We start from the raw sequence: 15,015 nt of genomic DNA, 5'->3' as shown, positions 1-15,015 counted from the left end.
ATTTTTAACCGTTCTATTTATTAGTTAATTTTTGATTATTACACACCAAATTATTTAATTTCAGCAAATTGTTTGTAGTGTGTTCCAGATATGAATGTACTGTATAGGTATCCTATAGATTTTAAGAGATAAAAAAATTGCTAAATATGAAAAAAATTGTATCTATATCTATAGTTTATAGGATATTGATACAGGGCATCCTTATACAGGACACCCAGTAGATACAGAGTTGAGGGTTGGAATCTTTGGTGTTACAACAGCAAATTAAAACACTAATTCACCACAATATACCAAAACACTTTACTTTTGAACTGGACGCTTGTTTGGTTAATCATCTTAGCGTCATCAGCAGATGATTAAAACTTAAATTTTGACCATCTGCTGATGATGCTAACATGGTTAGCGAAACGCGCGTCCTGTGCAAAAGTAAAGTGTTTTGGTGTATTGTGGTAAATTAGTGTTTTATTTTGCCTCTGTAGATAATAAAAAAATATGAAAAACATATGAAAAGCATAAATATAGAATATTAAAAACATGAATATCATATAATTGGAATATTATTTTTAAATACATTCTTTTACGAACATATAATTCACGTTCATAGAATATATCTTGGAATGTGAAACGCACTTCTATATCACTTGAATAGGGTGGAACGTAATCTCTGCTATTCATGTGCCATATATGTTCCCAATGAAAAAAAGGAATGTGAATAGAACATTGTTGTTCTCCAAAGTCACTTGCTTCGCATATGAAAAGAACGTAAATGTGCTATCTGGGAACATCGACAAAACCAAAATCATGTGCACTCCCCCGAAAGATCACAACAATGCTATAAAAATCGGAGAAGAACTATTTGGAATATGTAGCGGAATTCAATTACCTCGGCAGTTTGATCTCGGAAAAGGCCAATATTGACTGTGAAATTCAGCACAGGATTAGCAACGCCTCAACACTCTCCTGCTTCTTTATTCCCAGGATCTGGCAACTGTGTTTCTAACGCAGTGACATTTTACAAAAAATAAAGTTTTTATTTTTTTTTATTTTATTTTTTCTTGGCTTTAGGTCAGGTAAACAATGAGAAAACAACGGTTCTTTTATATTAAAAATTTCATTGACGTTTCGACCTGGTAGGGTCTTTATCAAAATTTATTACTAAAAAAATAATATAGTCACATTATGAACGTCCATTTAATCACAATAAAAATTCTATTTTGTTACCTTGAACGTAGATTTCGGCCGTTTTGTTTTAGTTTTTATTTTAATTTTTATTGTTTACTTTTTACAATTTTATCATTTTCATTCTGAAATCAATTTTTATGAGGTGGCGTGAGAGAAAAAAAAATATACAAAGCCTACCTCAGCGAAGAAAATAATCCAACATCCAACATTGGCATCCACACACATAACATAAACATATCGATACAGTCGTCACAATTTTTGTAAAGAGACCATACACATTGAAATGGATTTTACAACACTGAATAATATATTTTACTCAGGTTGTTTAAATCCCTCCTATCATTAACAGAGTGTTGGTTTTTTTGGATAGCAATAGATTCAAGAATTTCTCTTTTTCTGGTGTTATATTCGGTGCCAGTTATTTTTGTACTTTCGAAGTCAAAACTGTGATTTTCTTGGATTTCATGCAAAGTTAGGGCTGTTTTATTTTTCTTGTCGTATTTATGACCTTTTAAACGGTTTTCAAGATACTGACTGGTTTGCCCTATATAAATTCCACTGCAATTTTTGCAGGGTATTTCGTAAATTAGGCTGCTTTTTTTGTTTTTCGGTGTTTTTGTCTTGAGCCTTGAAAAATTACTCGCCAATAAATTGTGTGATTTGTGACAGACATTGAGATTATAACTACCAAGTAAATGTTTTATTTGTTGTGACAGTCCGTTTACAAAAGGGATAGAAATGTATTTTTTATTGTCTTTATTTATAGGTTTACTATGTTGGTGTGAGTTGTAAAATTTGTGAATTCGTTTTTTAAAAATGTTATTAATTATGTCATGTGGGTAGCTATTTAATTTAAGAGCATTCTTAGCCTTAATTATCGCGTTTTGTCGATATTCTGGGTCTGATAGTTGTATTGAACGATCTGCTAGCCCTATAATTACAGATTTTTTTTGTTTATGTATGTGAGAATTATAATTTAAATAACGAGAAGACCATGATTTTTTGGTATACCATTCGGTTCTAATGTTTCCATTTATGTGATGTAATGTTAAATCAAGGAAGTTTATTTTATTTTCTTCTTCAATTTCGATGGTAAATTGTAAATTTTTATGATAAGAATTAAATATTATTAAGATGTTTTCAACTTGATTTTTTGGGACTGCCATTATACGATCGTCAACAAATCCTGTTTCAGCGATTCCTGTTTCAGCAGCGAAATATCCAGTCCTTTCCAGAAATATGTCTTGTTTTATTTTTATATTTGCATTAAATCTTTTACCAAACAACAAACCATCGGCTTAGAAAAAGTAAATTAATTCTAAACAGTATTTCGAGAGCATTCCGATTCTTCTAAGAGATAATTATGTAGAATAACAATAAAGATAAAATTCGAAAATGTTACATTAAGCCGCAGCCGCACGTCCCCGGCGAGCCGAGCCCCACAAAAATGTTTTATCTCGAAGAGGAATCTTGCGCTTGTCTAGAAAGGAAAAAATCATAAAAGCGTGAACGTATAATCAAGAAGAAATTTAATACATCGTAAAATCCATGGGGGCTACGACGGCAGCCCCTCCCATATCTCTTTCAGCCTTAATGATCAATAGTTGTTCCCGAAACCGTTTGAAACTCAATATATACGGTTGGCGCTGCTTTCAGTTTGGCCTCTATTCCAGTCATTAATTTTTAGCTCGGTCATTTTTCCTCGAACAAACGGGCTAATTAAGGAAAAAAATTAAACCGCGCTACAGAGAGGTTCAGAGTAATAAAAGCATGTAAGGAGATTGGAATGATGTATGTCGGTGTTTAAGTATGATGTTTGATCAAAAAGACTCAGAGCAAAAACACGTACAAAATTCATCACACAACTTCAATACGGTGATGACTGCGCTCTAGTTGCAAAAACGTTACAGCAATTACAAGAAATGTTAAACACATCCCATACAGCACGTCCAAATGAAATTACGTTTCTACAAGGGAGACACTTGAGAAACAAAATATGTTAAAGTGAACCTAAGTGTTCATCTATAGTTCTAACATATACATATGAGATACACGCACGTTTATATTGATAGAATTGTGTGATACAGTGTTTACTAGTTGTATACCGTATGCACTCAAGATTTTAAAGAGTTTTTTGTAACGTAACAAATAATTATTAAAATGATGAAATCTGACGTCGGTATATGAGACATACAATGTATAAGTGATATGTATGTATCATAGTTGTGCCTATAGTACACACCTTGTAAAAATGTGACGTATTACACATAATATAAACACGGCATATAAATCAATCGGCAGGCTAACTCGCTTTGGCGGGAACGCTACGCGCATATCCTCGCGCACGCCGCCATTTGCGTTTCCATCAGCAGAAAGTAACCAGTGTCGTAGTTTTTTCAGCGACAACACACAGTTACGGCAGATTCGAGTCAGTAGCGTGCGGCTTAATTTATTTTGATTTTTTCTTGTGTGATATATTTTGTTTTTGTTGTTTTATTTTTGTTTACTGTCTGATATATTTGGTTTTTCTAGTTTTATTTTCGTTTCTTATGTAATATGATTTGTTTTAGTAGTTTTATTTTTGTTGTTCAATAAAAGTTTCTTTCTGTTTCCTAGAGATCCTATTAGGTATGTATATATGTGATTAATTATTTTAACATATTTTAGTTGTGAAAAAAACAGTAGTATACATATTAGGACATTCAGCTAAATAGGAAGACCTAATTAAAAATCTTAACAAACTTTAATATTAGTAAGATTTAATGTTAAATATTTAGTAAAATTTAATGTTGTATCTAGACATTAAAAATTAAATTTAAGAATCATTATATTATTAATTTAAATATAATTATAAAAGTAAATAAAATGAGTATATCGAAAATAAGTTAACAATACATTTTGAAGATATAAATAAGGCCCACAAAAGGTACAAGTTGTGTTCTGTTCATTTTGAATTTAAAATGTTTACCAATTCACTTTGTAACCGTATAAAATACAATGCGGTACCTACTTTGTTTCCTGCCATGAAAAAAATAGAAGTTTCTCAAAAAAAATTATGGATTTGTTAATTTGTGAAATTTGAATATTAATAAAATTTGCGACGCCCATTGATGGGCATAATTAGTACGTAGCCTCTTTATATTGTTCAATAAATGTTTTATTGGTATTTCTTTAATTCTTGTTTGTAACTCCTGGCATGTTTTTGTTAGTTGCATGTTTTTTAATTTTAATTGTCTATTGTCTACAGTGAAATATTTAATTGATATTTTCATTTTTACTTTTCGAGAAATATGCGCGATTAACGAATCATTTGTTTGGACAAAAGTATTGTGTAAATAAAATTCAGTTTCAGTTAATTACAGTATTTTTTTAATACGACCCTGTCTAACAATAGTTTATTTTCTGAGAAATTTTTTGATACGTTTTAATCCGGCCCTGACTAGGAAACGATAATGGCGCCGTCAAGGTCAAATTTTATAGAAATTTAAAACAATGGAATCTGAGCAGAGTTAGCCTGCCGTGTGATTTATATGCCGTGATATAAATATCTATATAGATACTTTGTAATAGTGCACTGTTGTGTCTACATTCTAGCATGAAATGAAGGTGTGCGCACGCGCGGATAGCTTCAGCGTAGATACACCGACCAAGTATATCTTATGTGTCCTCTCTCCTTTCTCCTTTCTAGGAGTGGTATGTGTTAGCAGCCATTATTGTTTTATCATTCGGAAGCTCTATATAAATGTTCTGTTTGTGTGTAGTTTAAAAGAGATTTTACGATAAGCACAAGTTTTTAATTACCTTGTTATACCTTTCTAAGAGTATTATTAATATTATAGCAGCGACTCTTCCCTTATTCGATACCCAATTTACCAAATTTTGACTCCAATGAATGAAAACTCCAAATATTCTCGTATAATGAGAGGTTAGCTGAGTTAGCTCTGCAATATATTTTTTTTAATTTGGAAATAATAAAAATCTAAATGGACCACAGAAAGAAGGATTTCAACACTTCAAAGAACTTCTTACACTGATTTTCGGTAAGTTATTGATGGATCAATATACAGATATGTTTAATATTCAATAATCAGTTTCATATAAAATTTAAGGGTGAGATTGTTAACCTGGAAATAAAATACAACAAAGTCCAACAGAGTGCTCGATGAATGGATATGCTAACAAACCAACTGCTTGGGGAGAAAAGAGGAGAAAAAAATGACTAAAAGAGGTCCACCAAATCGTGGCGATATACCAGTGTTTACCGTTTTAGTATGTTGTTATACACTGTAAAAAAAAATGAGTGAAATTTCACTCAGACTTCACTCAATACTTTCTCAATTTCTGTCCACACCCGATTGAGTGAAATTTCCACTCTACAGAACCGAGTGAATCTTCAATTCTCAGAGTGAAAAGCACTGAGTGTTTTCACTCAATCGAGATTAGACGAAAGACTTCTTTTTTACTCATTATTGTTTACCTTGAGTAGGATTTTGATCGATTTTGATAATTTATTCACTTTAAAATGAGTGAACTCACTAAGTGTTGAGTTCAAGACACCTTTTATTGAGTGACTTTTACTCAAATTTGTGTTACACTTAACTCGATTAGTACTCATATCTGAGTATTAATTTCACTCAGTATTGAGAAATATATTCTAAATTATTTTTTTAAAAGCTATATGTAAGCTAACTTGTTATTTTATAACAGGTGGGCAGGTGCCTTTCAAAGGTAAGTTTCAGTTTAGGACATGGTCTCGAACATGTCCATTTCCTAAAATTCACTTTTGGGAGGCATCTGGTCACTTGTAATAAAATAACAAGTTAGCTTACATAGCTTTTAAAAAAATCATTTAGAATATTTCGTTTTTTTTAACAAACCAAATAAAAAACTGTAGAACCTTCAAAAATATTTTTATTTGTCATTTTTATTTGACAAAAAAACAAATAAAACCAAATATAACACTATTATTATAATATCAAAAACATTTTAAAAAGTTTTCAACTCTTTTTGGAAAAAATACAGGAACTTTTTAAGCTAGATGTCTAGAAAAGTTGCATCACATCGCAAAAATCCGCTTTATTAAGAGCATTCGTCAGCTCGGCTACCAACATTCTCGAATATTTCTAATTTCTAAACTAACTTTTAATAACGAAAATCCTCCGGAAAATCCAGATACTTTTCCTCCTGAAAATTAAAAAAAAATGTTATTCTGCCAAATGTTCCAGTTCCCAGTTCCAGATTGAGGGAAAGTACCTAGATTTTCGCTACGCTAATTAGTCCAGGAAACATCCGAGCATTGCGGCAATCAGTAGATGCAGTAGAATTTGAATATATGTTGGGCGGATTTCTGCGATGTGAAAAAAAATGTTCTTAACATAAAACATACTTAGGAGTTATGAGTTCGTATTCGCTTCACCACGCCACGCGGCCACTGTCACACTTTACATCACACACACATACACTATGGACTTGTAACCTGGGCACCTTCGAAGGAACAAGACAACCTATTTGTAGGACAAGACAACCTGATTCGAACGACTCGAACAGATAATTAAAAACTGAGGAACAGGGAAATAGCTTATTCGGTATCGAAGAAGCGCGTATGACGTATGATTAGTAATGAGCGAAAATACTCTAAACTGGGTGATTTAACTCAAATTTTTATTGTGTAAAACTATAACATGAGTTTTTAAGTGAATTTTTCTATTCCATTACTCAAAGATAGGGGTTATTACTCGAACATGAGCTTATTCAATAGCTATTGATTAAATAGAGATCATATTTGAGTAAAATGATGAATTTACTCTATTTTAGATAAAAATGTATTCAATTATTTCACTCAAAAAATTCACTCCCTGAGAAATATGTGTTCACTCAGGCTGATTTTTTACAGTGTCTATGTACTTATATTTTAATACATTTTGATACAAATTCTGTTCTTTTACAGTGTTTTCTTACTTCTGGTTTCTGCAGCGTAAATAATTATTATTATTGTGTTATTTGCGCTATTGCGTTCCATGATATAAAGAAATATAAGAATTTTATTTTTTAACCACTTAATCCATTTTATGGAAGAAAAATGGTATATTAAATACAAAACAAAAATGGAACTATTTTAAGGCTACTTCTCTTGAACTTACGATCGAGATACTTTTGGAAAATACAAAGTTTTGCCTTCTTAATTTTCGTTCTAAAAAGATATAATTGGTATCATTAAATAAATATTTCTTAAAAAGAACGAAAAGTTAGGCATCAAAACTTGTATTATTTCCTAAATTCGTTCATAAGAAGTAGTTTTATCTAGCACAAGATGTATATACGAAGCAAAATACATACGTATAACGCGGTAGTCACAACTGCAATGTGTAAAAGGAGTTTAAACGTAATACACAAGCACTGTGTATCCTACGGCACACTGTGTATCCCTTACTTTGTGTATACGTAAATGCTATACTGTGGCTATATTGTGAGGCGGACGTTTAACCTTTGTGCATACGTGTTGAACTACAATGTGTAAACGTAGCATATTTACATCGGGGGAATTGTGTCACCCTGTGTCTACATCTAATAATATAAACACATCGTAAATGTGATTTGATGTGATATACCTGATGGGATATACCTGGGCATTTGAGGCTTTGGTTCTTAAGCTGAAGATCGACAAAAGTAAAATAATGTGAACTCCCCCGGAAGATCACAACAATGCTATAAAAATCTGAGAAGAACTATTGGAATATGTAGCGGAATTCAATTACCTCGGCAGTTTGATTTCGGAAAAGGCCAATATCGACTCTGAAATTTAGCACAGGATTAGCCTGATCGCCTCAAGAATATTCTGGAAATTAAAAGACAAGGGTTTTACAATCACGACTTGAGCACAAAAACGAAACTTGCAGTGTACCGAGCAATAATAATCACTTCAGTAGAAAATTATATAAAATAATTATATTGACAACGTCGCAAATAGCATGCGAAGGCGGCCGTCGATCAACTGTCAATCAAAAAGTCAATGGTTGCTAGCTCGGAATATTGTAAATACATGTATATTCTTAATTTTTACACTTACAAAGAGGTTTTCTTGAATTCTTTTGCTTAAACTAGGTCAATCCACATCTATATAATGTAGTAAAGTGCTAATATTCAATGTTTCTACCTAAGCTGTATGGAAAATTTAACGTTTTTAGTGTCCGTAATATCGACTGGAATCAAAAAGCTAGCTACGAGAGCATTTAAGTTCTCTCTTGCAATTAAAATAGACTGATATTGTGTTAAGTATAAAGTTACAAAAAATCAATGTTACCTATAAAATACGATCGAAAAAAAAACGGCGCCAGCGATGGCTGAAAAGATTGCTGTAATTTTATATGTAAATTATGTGGGAAATGTCACCGATCCTCATTTCCAAGCCAACTGGAGATGCTTTGGATATCCAAAAAAAGACCTTGTCGTTGGTGGGGAAGCTCCTGGTCAGGTGCTGGGGGGAATCCCCCCTAGCACTTGGCTTGGTCTAAGAAGCATCTCAATCATCGTCTTGTCCCTGACTGTAGTGTCGTGGCCAGGGAATTGCACCAAGACATATAACGATGCCGGGCGGGGCTACGGACAGCCTCAACCTTGGGGCACCGTGGGGCACCCCATTGTATTTTACCCCTTACTTCTACATGCGGGGCTCTGTAGAAGTGGACCGACTGTCTCTAGCGACTCATAGGAACACTATGAGATCTGGTAATAATAGTAATAAAAACATCACCGGTGAAGCTGTGGGGAAACCCCCTAGCGACACTGGGAACAGTAACAATGAAAGTTCCAAGGGGCCAAATCCAAAGAGAACTACAGGAGAGGTAGCTGACACTTGCGTGAGACCATCCTCCGCAAGTGGCATACAAGCTACCACCTCCTCCAAGGGTCGGGAGCCTACCTCCTACCTATAAACCCAACAGGCGACACAAGCTACTGTTTCGTCTACCCGGCCTGGGTCGTAGCTCCTCGACTGTGAGGGACACGGGTCTCCGTAGGAAGTCCTGGGACTGTATGATGAGTTATAACTCAAGAAAGGAGGACACAATAGATCTCTAAGGTCGCAGAGATTAACCCCCCTCCCACTTATTCTAAATTCTAATTATCTATAGCAGTATAATTAAATCAATAAATAGCCAATTTAGTGCCATCAATTTTGGCAAATACAAATAAAAAATTGTAATATTTATGGAAACTTTGGCGCGAAACGTTATTAGCGAATAGTACGCGCTAAAATATTATCCGAAAATTATTTTCCGATCACGAATACTTTAAGGAAATTATCCATCATCTTCGTCTCCGGATAATTTTCAAATTATTTCTCAGCTGAAACAAATTTCCGGGTATAATTTAACGGCTAATTACTTTACTATTATTAGTGATAGAAGAGAGAATTTTAATATAAAAGTTAAAAATCTGTTTGATGATATTAAAAAAATAAGCCAATTTCTAGATAGACGAATTTTTATTTTAACATCTAAAATTAGTTTATTTTGAAACTTTGACACTAAAACATCAAGAAATTGCAAACAATTATCTCTCTCTACTTCTAAAGTAAATTTTATGGTAGGTTTGCGAGAATTTATATAATCCAAAAAAATGTCTATTTCAGAAACGTTACGTTGCCATATTGCAAAAATATCATCAACATAACGCGCCATATTACAGGCTTTTTTGAAAAACTATTTATTGTATTATTTTCAAAACCTTCCATAAAAATATTACTTAGCAAAGGAGAGAGAGGCGATCCCATTGATTTTTATTTTGTAGATTTTCTTGAATTCGCGATACCCATATAGGATTTTTTTGGAGAGATGAATCCGCCACATAAGTGTAGACATTTTTTGTTAAGTTTTTGTTTATACTATTTTCACAATGTTCCATGCCTGCAGGCGTTTGTAACTTTTGTTTATTCGGAACAAATAAATTATTATCTATCTATCTACCTCCCTGTAAGTATTCTTAAGCACACTTTGTCTTGGAATTTCCCAAATTGTTTCAATCAACCTTTTGCATATTGCATTCCTTCAATAAATAGACCTTTTTTAATTAGTTTGTTTTAATCTAAGCCACTCTAGCAGAAAAAGCAACGCTAGGTCGCGACACTATTTCAAAATAGTGATATTATTAGTGTGACAGTATGGCAAAATTTGACAAAACAGCCAAAGTTATGTTAGTTAGGTTCTTATGTTATAAATGATCTAACTAACAACCCGGCTTTGGGGGGGAGGGGGGTTATTTATTGAGATATAAATCTAAAGCTTCTAAAATGATTTTATTTCGAATATGACCGATGTTTTTTTGCCTATAGAAATATAAAGCATACTCAGAACCATAGATTTAGTAAGAACAGATATCACATTAGACATTTTAACCCGATCAAACAATCGGAGGTTGACTACGTACTGTAAAAACCAACTGAGATAGAGAAGGCGACATTGCCGCATCTTAAATTTGCGCCTATCTACTCAGTTTGATTTGCAGAAAAGGTGACTTTAAAACCTGTACCGGATATCAATAAATCTCAATTTCTTAATTAAATTAATAGTTTATTTTTAAAGAAACATGCGTTGTAATATGTTATTAACCAGAGGATATATGCGTTACTATTAAAGGACATGTTTACTGTTTAATGTGCTGAAACGTCTAGAACTATTGGCAACGTCGCTGCTAGTCTTCCAGAATGAAATGAGCCGTCCGTCCCACCACCCCTCGCGACGGCCCTTGGTCCATTATAGCGTACTACGCTTGTACTACGTTTAGCTTGCGGTGTGTTTGAAGTCGGAATCAAGACGAAAGTGAACTTTCAGTGTTTTTCGGTGGTTTTTGTTTTTGTTTAACGTAGTTTTGAATCTGCGAATTCAGTATGGTACGACAGTGTCAAGTGAATTTGTCTTTTCACAGGTGGGTATTGTTTTCGTCATTGTACATAGGCGTCCCACAAGGGAGCCTCTCACAATCAAAATAATTTCTAATTATATTTGTAATTAATCTATTAAAACAAGAACGTAGTAGCCAGTAATTGAATTATAATTCGTCTCAATGACTACCTAACTGTTGTAGATCATAACAAATTTGAATATAAATGTTGCATTTTATTATAAGCCAGAAAGTGAAATTTTTTTCTTAAAATTGCGTCATATTTTGGTCATTATATACGATATTCTAAAGGAATTTTGCTCAACAAATAAACAAAGGTGTTTACCCGCCCTTTTTTTACATTTTATTGCATTATCTGCCCCTTCGGCCTCGTTTAAACAATTTTTTACCACCGTACAAATACCTCTTCCTAGAGTTATTTGTACGGTGTGTTTACATTTTTTTTAGAATGGGACGAACTGTAAACAATTCTTAGGCTACTAGTTTTATACATACCTATATACAGAGTGACCCAGGCCTCCAAAAAAGCTTTTTACCTATTACGTATTTGGTTTGTAATTTTTATTTCAATTTTTTACATAAGATGGGGGCCATTGTAACGCACATTTTCAAAATATTGCAATACATATGCTTAATACAGTTCATGAAGATTGGGACATTTAACTAAAATTTGATTGTTTGATGAAGCTACCTTTAAAAGTAATGGATTTGTAAATAAACGTAATATTCATTATTATGCGACAGAAATCCCATACTGTAGCACACAGATTTGATACTTTTAATGATAAACGCCTTCTATTGAGAGACTAAAAGGTAATTGCCTCGTATCAGAGCCATCATAATACAAGAAGAAGACCGAAAGTCAAATCTTGTCTTATATTTTCAAAAAAACACAATTTTCTCATTAAATATTGATTTTAGGTATAGGAAGTTATTAGTAATACAAGATTAAACAACTATTACACAGTACTTTACAGGAAGCTATCGATTGCGAACTAACTAAATCGTTACTAATTACTAATTTTAAAAAGTTCTTTTAAGATCAAAAAGGTAAAACTAAAACCTAAATTATCATTTGAGATTAAACGGGAAGTTCTAAATAATGTTGCCTATTTTAAACAAGAAAATTTTATTTATAAGTTTTATAACATCGCTAATTAAATTTGGACGAAAATAATATTTCTGTTTGCTGTAGGTAATTTTCTCAGGGAAAATACGTAAATAAAAATGACTTTTTAAGTCAAAAAAAGTCAAAAGGACAAGTTATTCCAAAAAAGGACTGTCCTTTTCAAAAAAGGACAGGTGGCAACCCTAGGTATTTCTGGAATGGAAATTTAATGGCAAATCTACAACTTTAGTTTGAAAATATGTTCCGGCCACCTATGTTTACAAAAATGTCTAAAATGTGCTTTACCATTGCCTCCATATTCTGAAAATAAAATTGAAAGAAAAGTCACCAACCACAAACCTAATATAGAACTGTTTCGGAAGCCTGAGTCACCCTGTAAATATTCAAAAGTAACTGAAAGTTTATATAGAATTAACTGAAAGTTTAAATTGAAAATCGACGTTGGAGTGATTTTCGAAAACTACCTACTAATGTTTCATCATAAGTATATGTGGGATATTAATTATATTATTATATTAGACCTTATAATAAAACTTACCTGACGAAAAAGTGTTAATGTAGTATATTAATATGGAGTAAACATTTTACTAATTACTTTACTTTTACTTTACTAATTAAATTCGTTCCAAAAAACGATACGCCACTGGCCATTAGAACAATCCAAATGAGCCTAGTTGCCGGGGTCGGAAATTTTAGACTTCTCTGTCTCTTCTGTCCTTGTTTGACACATTGGAATGTTTGATACACTACCAACGAGTATTTATGAATGAGATGTTCGGTCTATATTTATAATGTCTTTGCTCAGAACCGATGGCACAAGATTAAGCAGGCTCTCGAAATATAGGGGTTCCGCATTTCATTAAGGCGGCTCTTCAAAAACGCGAATAGAGAAGGAAGTTTGTGACAGTTTGCTGAATAGTCTAATTGCTGAGCGCACCCTCCCCGAGCGGCCACTGTCACTCTGGGTGATATTTAAGCCGCCTCAAAGGCAACCCATTTCATAAAGGAGGGTATATCTCGCTCCGCTTCGTGCTCTCGTTCCCGCTGGGTCATTCTACTACATAAAACGAGGGTAGATTTTAAAGAGAAAAACACCGGCATTAATATTAAATTAGTGTTAGGGGAAGCCTACCCGACGGGGGTTATACTTTTGAAAATTTCATTTGTCAAAGTATGAAAGATATTTTTTATTTGGAAAAAAATGTTATGACGAACTTCCATTGTCCTTATTGAGATATATACCGTATGATCGAGAAAAAACGGCGTCAAAGGCGGCTGGGGAATGACTATCGATGCTATTTTTGACGAGGTCGAACTCTGCTCAAAGTTAATTAACTTTATTTTGATTTTTTTAGTTAATTAAAATTCTTCTTCTTTTCACTTTAAAGATCTTCAAAAAAATTAAATTTTAATTAAAATGAATACTAAATGTAGAAAATCTAGAAGACAATAGTAAGTTTCCGGATACAGAAATCTATATCCAAAAAATATTTTTTTCTGATAATTTGAACTATACCAGTTTTAATTAATAAAAAATCTATATTAGGTAAATCCAGTAAATCGTAATTAATACTAAATGCGTCTTTAAAAGTAAAGAAGAGAAAAATCAAAAAGGCTCTAACCTAACAATCGCCCGTCCCAGTTCCAGGCATTTCGATAACTCGTTAACAAAAATCAGATTATTCTACTGTTAAAATGTATGGATTATCCTTTTGTAATTGTCTAATACACACTAGACCCTTCAGATTTAGTAAAACTGTAGCTGTAAACCAGTTATGTGTGTTCATTACTATACATGGAAGAAGTATTGTGTTTATCAACAAGGTTAATTGTAGGCCTTTAAATTTTGCTTAATATGGTCATATTTTGTAATATTCAACTCATAATTGTTGATACTTCTGGTGGATGATGTTCAATTTTATACATGTATAAAATATAAACACACTAAATTGAAGTACTAGAAACGGTAAGGTGGGATATTTTTACGAATCTGTATTATTACTTTTTTACTTATAGAATATCTACAGCTGTGTATAACCTCTAAGGAACAAATTAAATGAACAAAACTATGTCCAAGAAATAGTCTATTGTATAGAGGATTTAAGGAAAACCTTAAAATGTTCGTACAATTTGTTTTTGAATTTCCTCTAGGTTTCTGCATCTTCGGTCAGTGAAAGTAGAAATATTGAATGCAGTTTTTTCAGTCCATAAGATTCAACATTTAAAAATACAGGGATACTTAATCATTAATTAATCTTAATTATTCTTTTTTGAGATATAGGCACTATAGGCAGCAAAATTTTAGCCTTATAATCCCGGAAGCTGTGGCCAATAAATTAAATGATAAATAACTGTAAATTGTTTATACATATATAAATCACTTGTTTTAAAATAAAAAATTGGCATTTTAAATTTTATATTGTACTTATTTATTAAATGATAAAATTAAAATATTTATATACTACATGATCTAACACTGTAAGTCTTAGTTTCTTTGGTTTGGTTTACTGTTTGCCGAGTACTATGGGTATAGTTCATTAAATTAATAGATTCTTTTCTTATGATTGACATATGCATATTAATTGTTTTCTTAAGTTATGTTACAATGAAACTCACTTTATAAACAGTATAATATAGGTATTTATTTTCTTTCGAATGGTATTACAAAATATGTTTTACTGTGAACCCTACTAATTAATATACTATGCCTGGTTCAAGAGTCTAAATCTGTACTTATTACATTATCATTTAATTTAATAACAAACCTAAAATATTTGTCTGCGACTTACTAAAAAAAACAATTATGA

At 32.4% G+C, this 15,015-nt stretch overlaps 1 protein-coding gene across 1 annotated transcript in view; it reads right to left on the bottom strand.

Moving 5' to 3' along the window:
* The window catches only part of LOC115883689, a 125,638-nt gene that overhangs the window by 69,891 nt on the left and 40,732 nt on the right, over positions 1–15,015 (bottom strand). The gene's annotated exons all lie outside the window — the stretch shown is intronic.

This window comes from Sitophilus oryzae, unplaced genomic scaffold (genome assembly GCF_002938485.1).
Source record: "Sitophilus oryzae breed Bouriz unplaced genomic scaffold, Soryzae_2.0 scaffold_1976_pilon_pilon, whole genome shotgun sequence".
Lineage (NCBI taxonomy): Eukaryota > Metazoa > Arthropoda > Insecta > Coleoptera > Curculionidae > Sitophilus > Sitophilus oryzae.
Note: the sequence above shows the minus strand (reverse complement) of the source record. Positions and strands in the feature narration are given on the sequence as shown.